Genomic DNA, 8,976 nt, shown 5'->3' with positions numbered 1-8,976 from the left:
ATATTTTTGTTTTGTATACAATATTTTTCATCCATCTCCAGGCGCAAAAATCTAAAGGTGTTAGATCAGGCAATCTTGGTCTGGTGGACCTCTACTACCGATCAATTCCTCAAGGAAATGGTGGCTTAATTAAGTGAAAACGGAACAAGAGAAGTTGAGTGGCGCGCTATCGTGCTGGGAATATACTTTGGGTCTCAGCGCTACAGGAACATCCTCAAGTAGCTGCGAAAATTCTTCTTGAAGGAAGTCCATATAGACCTCAGAATTTAAGCGGCCAGGTAATATGAACAGTCCAAAGAGCTGATTGTGAAAAGGCCGCAATCGGTGTTGAAAATTGCCTTCCACCGTTCATAAGGATTTACTTCTGCTCCTGCATGTTCATTGTATAAGTTGTTGATGCAATCTCGAGTGAATTTGCCTAGTCGGTAAACAAAACATACTTTTAGAGTTGTCAACATGTATTCCACAAGTTGCAGAACTCCAAGCAAAGCGGACTAACTCCTGCGGGTAGATGTTGAACTAAATGATAAGGATAATACTTGTTTTGCTTAAGTGTCCACCAAAGCATTGAATGGGCGAAACTCCGATCCGCTTAGAAATTCGTCGTGTACTGACACCTGAACTGCGCTGAACTTCATCAACGATAAGTTCATAAATATCACCGCAGTGTTGGACAAATCATTCGTAGCTAGAACAAATACTAGGTAGTGAACCTGTTTCGCGAAGAATGCGAAAAGTCCTGCCAATTGTTTTGGGATCTGGAATCCTGCGATTCAAAAAATGTATTTCATATTCTACTGCAGCGCTGTAGCACTACCAATGCACACACCCAAAATGAATACCTTATCAGCGTATTCTTCTGTTATAAATAAGTACGGCTTTATTTCAATGGTAAACCGATCACGTTCAAACGAAATTTCACAGAAAACCTTCGCTAACGATAGCACAATTCACAGTACCCGATATACTAAATGTATCTTGCAGAAAGATTTAAACACTAATATAGTATTGCACATTGTTGATCAGCTGTTGCTGTTTTATTGTCAATTTTGAAATAACAAGTTTTTAAATAATTTACTGTATTTCTATCATTAATAAAAAAATTAGTATCTAAGTAATTTTTATTTTACAAATACTGTGTAAGTTTCAGTTTTTTTTAAACAGCATTTTTTTTACAGTAAATTTTGTTTTTACATACTTTCCACACCACCAAAAAATTATTTGAATTTTGTTCAGATTAAATAAGTACTTTTCTGGCAAATTTCTAAATAAAATTCTAATATTTTAACTCTTCTTTGTTTTATTCAACTTATTTTTCACTATTTTCTCAGAATTAAATTCTCTACATGTTTTGTTTGAAATATTTATGTGTTTATTGCCCATTTAAAAAGTTCATGTACGTCAAACTTAAAAAAATGGTTTTTACCCGAATTTATTGGTTTTCACCCCAGATTTCTCAAAATTACAGCCATAAAATAGGCTTTGCAGCCAATTTATTCGATTTTTCAGGTCAAAACTATAATAAATCAATAATGCTGTACCTTAATTCACGTTCTAAAAATTTCAGTACCTAATTTCACCGGATTAGCTTAAATCCGAGCGAAACTTTCATTTTCCGTAACTCGCAAATGAACTATTTTAGGACATATGTTTATATGGACTATTTCATTATTTTCACGAGTAGAATAGGTTATGAAAGTCCCGGGAGAACTTCGTGGTACACTCCATATATAGATTAATAAACATTTACGAGTATATTTCTTTTTTCTTTTGGCACACCAAAATAGTAGTACATTTCTAGAAAAATCATTAAAATTAATGATAACTCTACCGTACAGTTATCTCTAAATTAATAAGTTTTATGATACTCTAACAGTTTTATAAAAAAAAAAAAAAGGTAATTTAATTTTTGAGAGAGTAAAAATTAAATGATGTCGAAGTGGGTCAGAATCTTTTTGGTCCTTTCAGGCCCTTTACGATTAATGATATTATTAAAAAATGAATTTACCCAGTGGTCTCTACGAATTTACAACCAAAAATGTATGTATTATTAATATCTATAAAACTCCTCTTACAAATAGAATCATTCTAGCAATGCTTTTATGAAGATAGGTGATCTCCTGCAATGAAAGCTAAACGTAGAACCTTAGCGTCCCGATTTAGCTCATATACAATTACTTTTCTTCTTAACTGATATGACCCTCTTCTTCTATTACTTGTGACATAAATTATCTAATTTCCTTTCATTTACTTCCACTCCTAAAATTTTTATGATAAAAATTTAATAGTATTTTATATTAAGTAGTTTTAAAATAATTTATGCAGGTAGATATGTCTTGATTCTATTGTTTAAGTTTGGCCCAGAAACTTTCAATTCCTCCTGTCGTTGGGATTTCTTTCACATTTTTGTACTGCACTAATATAGAGTCGTTATTGATTTTTTCTGTTAACATATAATTATTTTTATTGAAGTAGATATATGTGTATAGATTGTTATTGCTATCTTGTTAATTTGTTATTTTTATAATATGAGTTTATAAAATAATTCCCAGTATGTCAATTCAATTTTTCCGATGAAAAATACCATCTATTACTTAAATACAACTAAAGGTTATATGTAATACGAGAAACAGTTTTAATTTTTAGTTGATTTTAATGAGAGGTGTATTTATGACTGCACTGTCAGAACATAGACAATTTTTTTGCAATTTCCTCGCCTGTAAGTTTTACTGATTCATGATATGACTGCGATATTCTCTTTCACAAATGATCGTGTTTATCAGTCATCTCTGAAAGACCATATCTTTCAGGAATTCACTGTATTATCTGGGTAGATAATCCAAGGATTAATCCATTTGGTGGATTATCTGGGTTCTTTGGTGGTTGGGTTTCAATTAACCACACATCTCAGGAATGGTCAACCTTAGACTGTACAAGACTACACTGCATTTACATTCATACATATCGTCCTCATTCATCCACTGAAGTAATACCTTACGGTGGTTCCAGAGGCTAAACAGAAAAAGAAAGAAAGAGTACATTAAGAGCGGGGAGGGGGTTCTTTCAGTATTTCTTTTATGGATAGCTTAATGATAATTTCATTTTTAAAATACTTCATTTATAAACTTGTTCATGTAAAAGCTTGTTTATTTCCTTACTATTTACGTCATTAATTTGAAACTTATTTTATAAATAAATTTATATAGACTTAATCGATACACATTTCAAAACGTGAATAAATTCATCCGTTCAACTATGAATATGGGACTAAATTGTTTAATTTTTTTTTTTTTTAATTTTTAATACTTTTTGAAATTTGATTAATTTTTAAAGCAATATTATTTAATACTTCTGAATTTGTACATATTAAAAAATTTACTTACGAGGAAAATCGAACATTTACATAATTACCATTCGAATAAACGACTTTATGCGTTCTTCTATTTTTTAAATTGACATTTTACAAAGCACAATTTTTTGGTAATCCTAATTGTCAAGTTTTAATCTGCAAAAAAAGAGTATTTGTGCTTAAGCAATTTTTTATCACTCTCTTATTAATTAGATAATCTTTAAAAAAAATTAAGTTTATCAATAAATATTTTAACAAATATTTATAATTAAAAAATAAAATTTAATTTAATTTAATATATACTAAATGAATGAATGACATTTTATGACTCATTTTCTGGAAGAATTCATTGTCATTATTTTTTTTTGGATATTTTTTTTTTTCTTAAAAATGTCCTTTGTTCAAGAGATATGAAGAGTTCGTTTTTACTAAGGACTTTTCTCTTTTGTACTACGTGAGCTTTAATTTTTTCTCCCTGAACGCATTATTATATGCACTGTGAGTAAAAAATAAAACTTAAAAAATTATTTTTTTTTTATAGAAGTTTCATAAGGAAATCAACAAAAATTATATTGTATTTTAATTAACGTAAATCATCTTAATTATAAAATTCATTAAGTATATAATAAAATAAACAATAAACAATATATATATATAAATATAACTGAAAACATCAAGTAAAAAGGATAATGAAAATAAAAATTATTTTATTTTATTTTTTTACATGTTAAATATGTTTATTAATTGGGTTCACTCTAGTGCAGAGGCATATTGCTTTGGAAAACCAATATAGTTAGTTATTCATGTGCTACAGTAAAACAGTAATAACATAAGGTGTCCTTTTTGGTATCATTCATGTTATATGAAGCTAAGATTATATGTTTAATGCCTTATCTGACGGTTTACCTGTAGGTTTTGGTCTGTGTGACTATTCTAAATATTCTGCTGAAGATATTTAACATCTATTTCCTTGATTAATCGAATAATATAATTGAAGACTACGACTTAAGCACAAAGATTATTAAAAATATACGAATCGTACTGTATATATTCTGCTAAATTTGGTTTATTATACAACAATTTAAGGCGATACGAAATTAGTTTTGAAAGGTCCTTAATATAATTCCTATTTAAGTAATGCTTTATAAAAGAAAAAATAACAAAAACGCATAATATTCTATCAAGAACGTTTAACTAATTTTTACTAATTCATTTAGTGTTTCACAAAACCTCCGTAGTTACGAACTCATATTTCTGTAACTAACCCGTCTGTTGATTAACTTGGTGATGAATTACGCGTTTAGATTCAAGTGTACCTCTTTTTTTTACAACTTACTGTACCACTTTTCTTTATTCAGAGTGTATTTAGTTTCTGCGGACTTCATTCGTAACGTTTTACTCAGAATCAAATTCTCTACAAGTTTTGTTTAAAACTTTTTTGTACTTATCACTCAATTAACAAAGCTATTTTACGATAAACATAAAATAATACTTATGTTTTAATCCGTCTTTCACCCTAGATTTCTCGAAAAATACTAAAAATTCAGTTCTGGGAGCTATTATTTTTTTTAAATTTCTCAGGTTAGATTTCATATAAATTTACCCCTAAATTTGGGTACCAAGAATTACAGTCTGGCTTAATTTTACTGAAGCCGTAGAAATCAGGGCGAAATCTTTCGCTAGCCGACACTCGCTAATGAAGCGTTTCCAAATCAATGTTTATATGAACTTTTTTCTTTATTTTCACCAGTAGAACATAACTTGGAACTTTGTTACATTCTTCGTGAAACTGTGTATTAAAATAGTGAATATCTTTTTATTTTAAAAATCATTCTTTTTGTTTTAAAGATCATTAAATCTTTAATTTTTATTTGGTATTTTTTAATTAATATCATTTAACTAACACAGTCTAGTTAAAATTATTCAAATAACGCTTTAATAACTGATAAAATAAAGGTAACAACTTTTTTAAACCTAATACTTTCACATACTTAATTATGTCCTTGGACAGTAATTACTGTCCAAGGACATAATCCCTTTAAAATTATTGTAACAACATAATGTCTGTAAACCTTTGCTCTCCATACAGTTATTTGTGAACAATACATACGATGAATTCAGTAGATATTTCCTTTCTGGGTGCGCTTTAAAATCTTAAAATTTTACAAAGATATTATAATATATTTATAATTAATTATAGTAAATAAATTTCAAAAACATGGAATTTATTTACTGTTAAACAATCTAATAAAATTAATTCCTTTTTTTATCTGGGTTTAGCTTTTTTAGTCTCTATTCCTTAACAAATACAGAATAATTTTAATACAACTTCCTTCTTTATACTTTTTTTTTATAATTTTGATACTTTTCATAAATTTATTCTAAAAGATATCTTTGTTTTAGCTTTCAAATTAATGTTTTTAGTCAAAATTTAAAAATTAAATTAACATTACTTATCCTTGATAAATTTTTGTACATATCTTAAATGCTGGTTGATAATGAATGTTAACAATAAATTATTTTATTTCTCAACGCCCTAATCATGGTGGGTTAGAATAATCGAGATGCAACTCAACCATGAAGTTGTGCTTTTATTTTTTATTTTTTTAAATAGCTTGTTACCCTAAACTGAAAAAAAGTAATTCGTAAATTTTAACTGAAACTTTCAACAATTTAAGGTGAAAAAGTAAATACTTTTAACAAATACAATATTCAGTATTTCTATCAACTTAAGAAAGTCGTAATTATTTCTTTAAAAACTAAACATTAAAACAGCTTTCCCTTCTGCTACTTCTTTTTAACCTCTAAGTGTATATATATGTAACTTCTAACTTCTCCGTAAACCCAATTCACCCTCTATGATTCTTTATCGCTGTAGAAAAGATTCTCATGAATTTACAATAAACACTAGGTTTTTCAATTTTGTTCTAAGTAAAATTTAAACAAAGAATAAAAAGTAATTCTTATATAATTCAATGAAATCAAATAGAAATTTAATCTCGGTGAGCTGAAAAACGCTATTATTACATGAAATTTAATATCCTCATAAATTGAAAATGGTTGTAAAAGGTTTGAAATGAAAAAATTGCAAAAGTAATATCTTAAAGTGTTTATTTAAAATAAAAGATTTTAGAGTATGCTAAATTTTTTCACCCATTTATCATTGGAAATTTTAATAATAAAAAAAATTAATTATCTTGAATTTTTTGTGCCAAATAATAAGCCAAAATCTTAGTTAAAAAATTATGTATTTCAATCTACAGAATTAAGTAAAGATTTACGGATTAGATTATTAATTTTGATCAAGATCCTATCAGACGGTTAAAATAAAAAACTAATAAAAAATTTAACCAACGTCTGAATGATAGCGTCTCTACTTTTTATGTAGAAGTTCTGTATTCGAGTCTTGGTCAGGCAAGTCATTTTTAACACGCTACAAAGATTATTATCATTTTACACATCGTCAGATGTTAAAGAAATCATATTAAACACAATATATAGGAGTTAATTGCTGGTGGGCTTTTCTTCTTGAAGACAATTATGAATATTCGCCAGGGAGATTCGCCCCCCTGGACCGCCACTGTCTTCACTATTCTCAGTTGCGAAAATAATCTGAAAAATAACAACTAAATCCTATTTCACTTATAAAAACTATCGTGGATTGTAATTCCTTCACAGCAACGCTTGGTCAGCACAGGACTCGACACTTTGAATGATCTGAGTATGCTTGTTTCAGAATTATCGCTGCCATCATATAAATAGTAGTTGTAGCTGGTTACTCATCCTTCGTACAGGTAAAAAAATGTTCTGCACGGTTCTTAGCGTTACTCGGCAAGCATCACAAAGGGTGATGACCGCACTTCGTGTCTTATGTTTAATTTTTGCTTCTCTCTGTTTTTTGTTTTAGTTTATGTTTATTAGTCAAGTAACTGGAGACAGGCGCTGGTAGTCGAGCCGCATGCAGAGTAACAGTGGCAGTGGCAGTGGCTGTGTTGTTTGAGCCGCCGCGCCGTACACCGTCAAACCTTTAAAGCTAATTTTATGGATAACCGAAAGAGGTATCGAAAAAGATAAAACATCTTTTACTGTAAAAAATTTAATTTCAAATACTACAGGAGGTCTCTGAATTTGATTTCAGCAACGGTTTGGTCACTATAAAATTGAATATAGGCAAGGAACATAATCCGGTTGTTATCGCAAGCCATTTAAACGATCACTATTTTGAAACAGTGAAATATTTTGTAATGACTACGTTCTTTCCAGATGTTAACCTATATTCAAGCAAAATTTCAACTCAATCGGTTGAGTAATTTTTGCATGAAAGAGTAATAGACACATATACTACTACAATTTTGTATATACAGAATGATTCAGGAGGAAAAGGAAATAATTTGTGAGCTGATTTGAGAGCTTGAAATAAGGTAAAAGTTCATACAAAAAATATATATCCCAAAAACCTTTATTATCGAGTTACGGCTAGAAAAACATTTCGCCCGGATTTCAGTTTTCCCGGTGACCGCACTGATGACCGCACTTCGTGTCTTATGTTTAATTTTTGCTTCTCTCTGTTTTTTGTTTTAGTTTATGTTTATTAGTCAAGTAACTGGAGACAGGCGCTGGTAGTCGAGCCGCATGCAGAGTAACAGTGGCAGTGGCAGTGGCTGTGTTGTTTGAGCCGCCGCGCCGTACACCGTCAAACCTTTAAAGCTAATTTTATGGATAACCGAAAGAGGTATCGAAAAAGATAAAACATCTTTTACTGTAAAAAATTTAATTTCAAATACTACAGGAGGTCTCTGAATTTGATTTCAGCAACGGTTTGGTCACTATAAAATTGAATATAGGCAAGGAACATAATCCGGTTGTTATCGCAAGCCATTTAAACGATCACTATTTTGAAACAGTGAAATATTTTGTAATGACTACGTTCTTTCCAGATGTTAACCTATATTCAAGCAAAATTTCAACTCAATCGGTTGAGTAATTTTTGCATGAAAGAGTAATAGACACATATACTACTACAATTTTGTATATACAGAATGATTCAGGAGGAAAAGGAAATAATTTGTGAGCTGATTTGAGAGCTTGAAATAAGGTAAAAGTTCATACAAAAAATATATATCCCAAAAACCTTTATTATCGAGTTACGGCTAGAAAAACATTTCGCCCGGATTTCAGTTTTCCCGGTGAATGAGGTCATACTGAAATTTTTAAGGTGTTATATAAGGAATAAACTTGATGATTTCTTATGTTTTTGACGGGTAAAATCGAATAAAACAGTAGTTTTAATGATAACCGACGTAAAACAGAAATTTTCGATGGCGAAAAGTGCTCCAACACTTCCATAGTGGAAGAATACCGACGGAGGTATCCTGGACGAATAGTTCCAAACTGTAAAGTATTTTGTAAAACTTTTAATAATTTTTGTGAAAATGGTACAATTCTCAGAGTTCTTGTTTCAGCTGAAATTCAACCCGTGCATGGTGATGAAAGGGAAAACATTCTTCAGGCGGTAGAACTTAGTCCTACAACAAGCAGGCGAAGAATTTGAAGGACAAGAACAATTGAAGTACAATATGAAGGACTGCGTTATATGCTCACAGACTGCATCATTATCACTTTCAGAA

The sequence above is a fragment of the Lycorma delicatula genome, chromosome 4, assembly GCF_047948215.1.
Source record: "Lycorma delicatula isolate Av1 chromosome 4, ASM4794821v1, whole genome shotgun sequence".
NCBI lineage: Eukaryota > Metazoa > Arthropoda > Insecta > Hemiptera > Fulgoridae > Lycorma > Lycorma delicatula.
Note: the sequence above shows the minus strand (reverse complement) of the source record.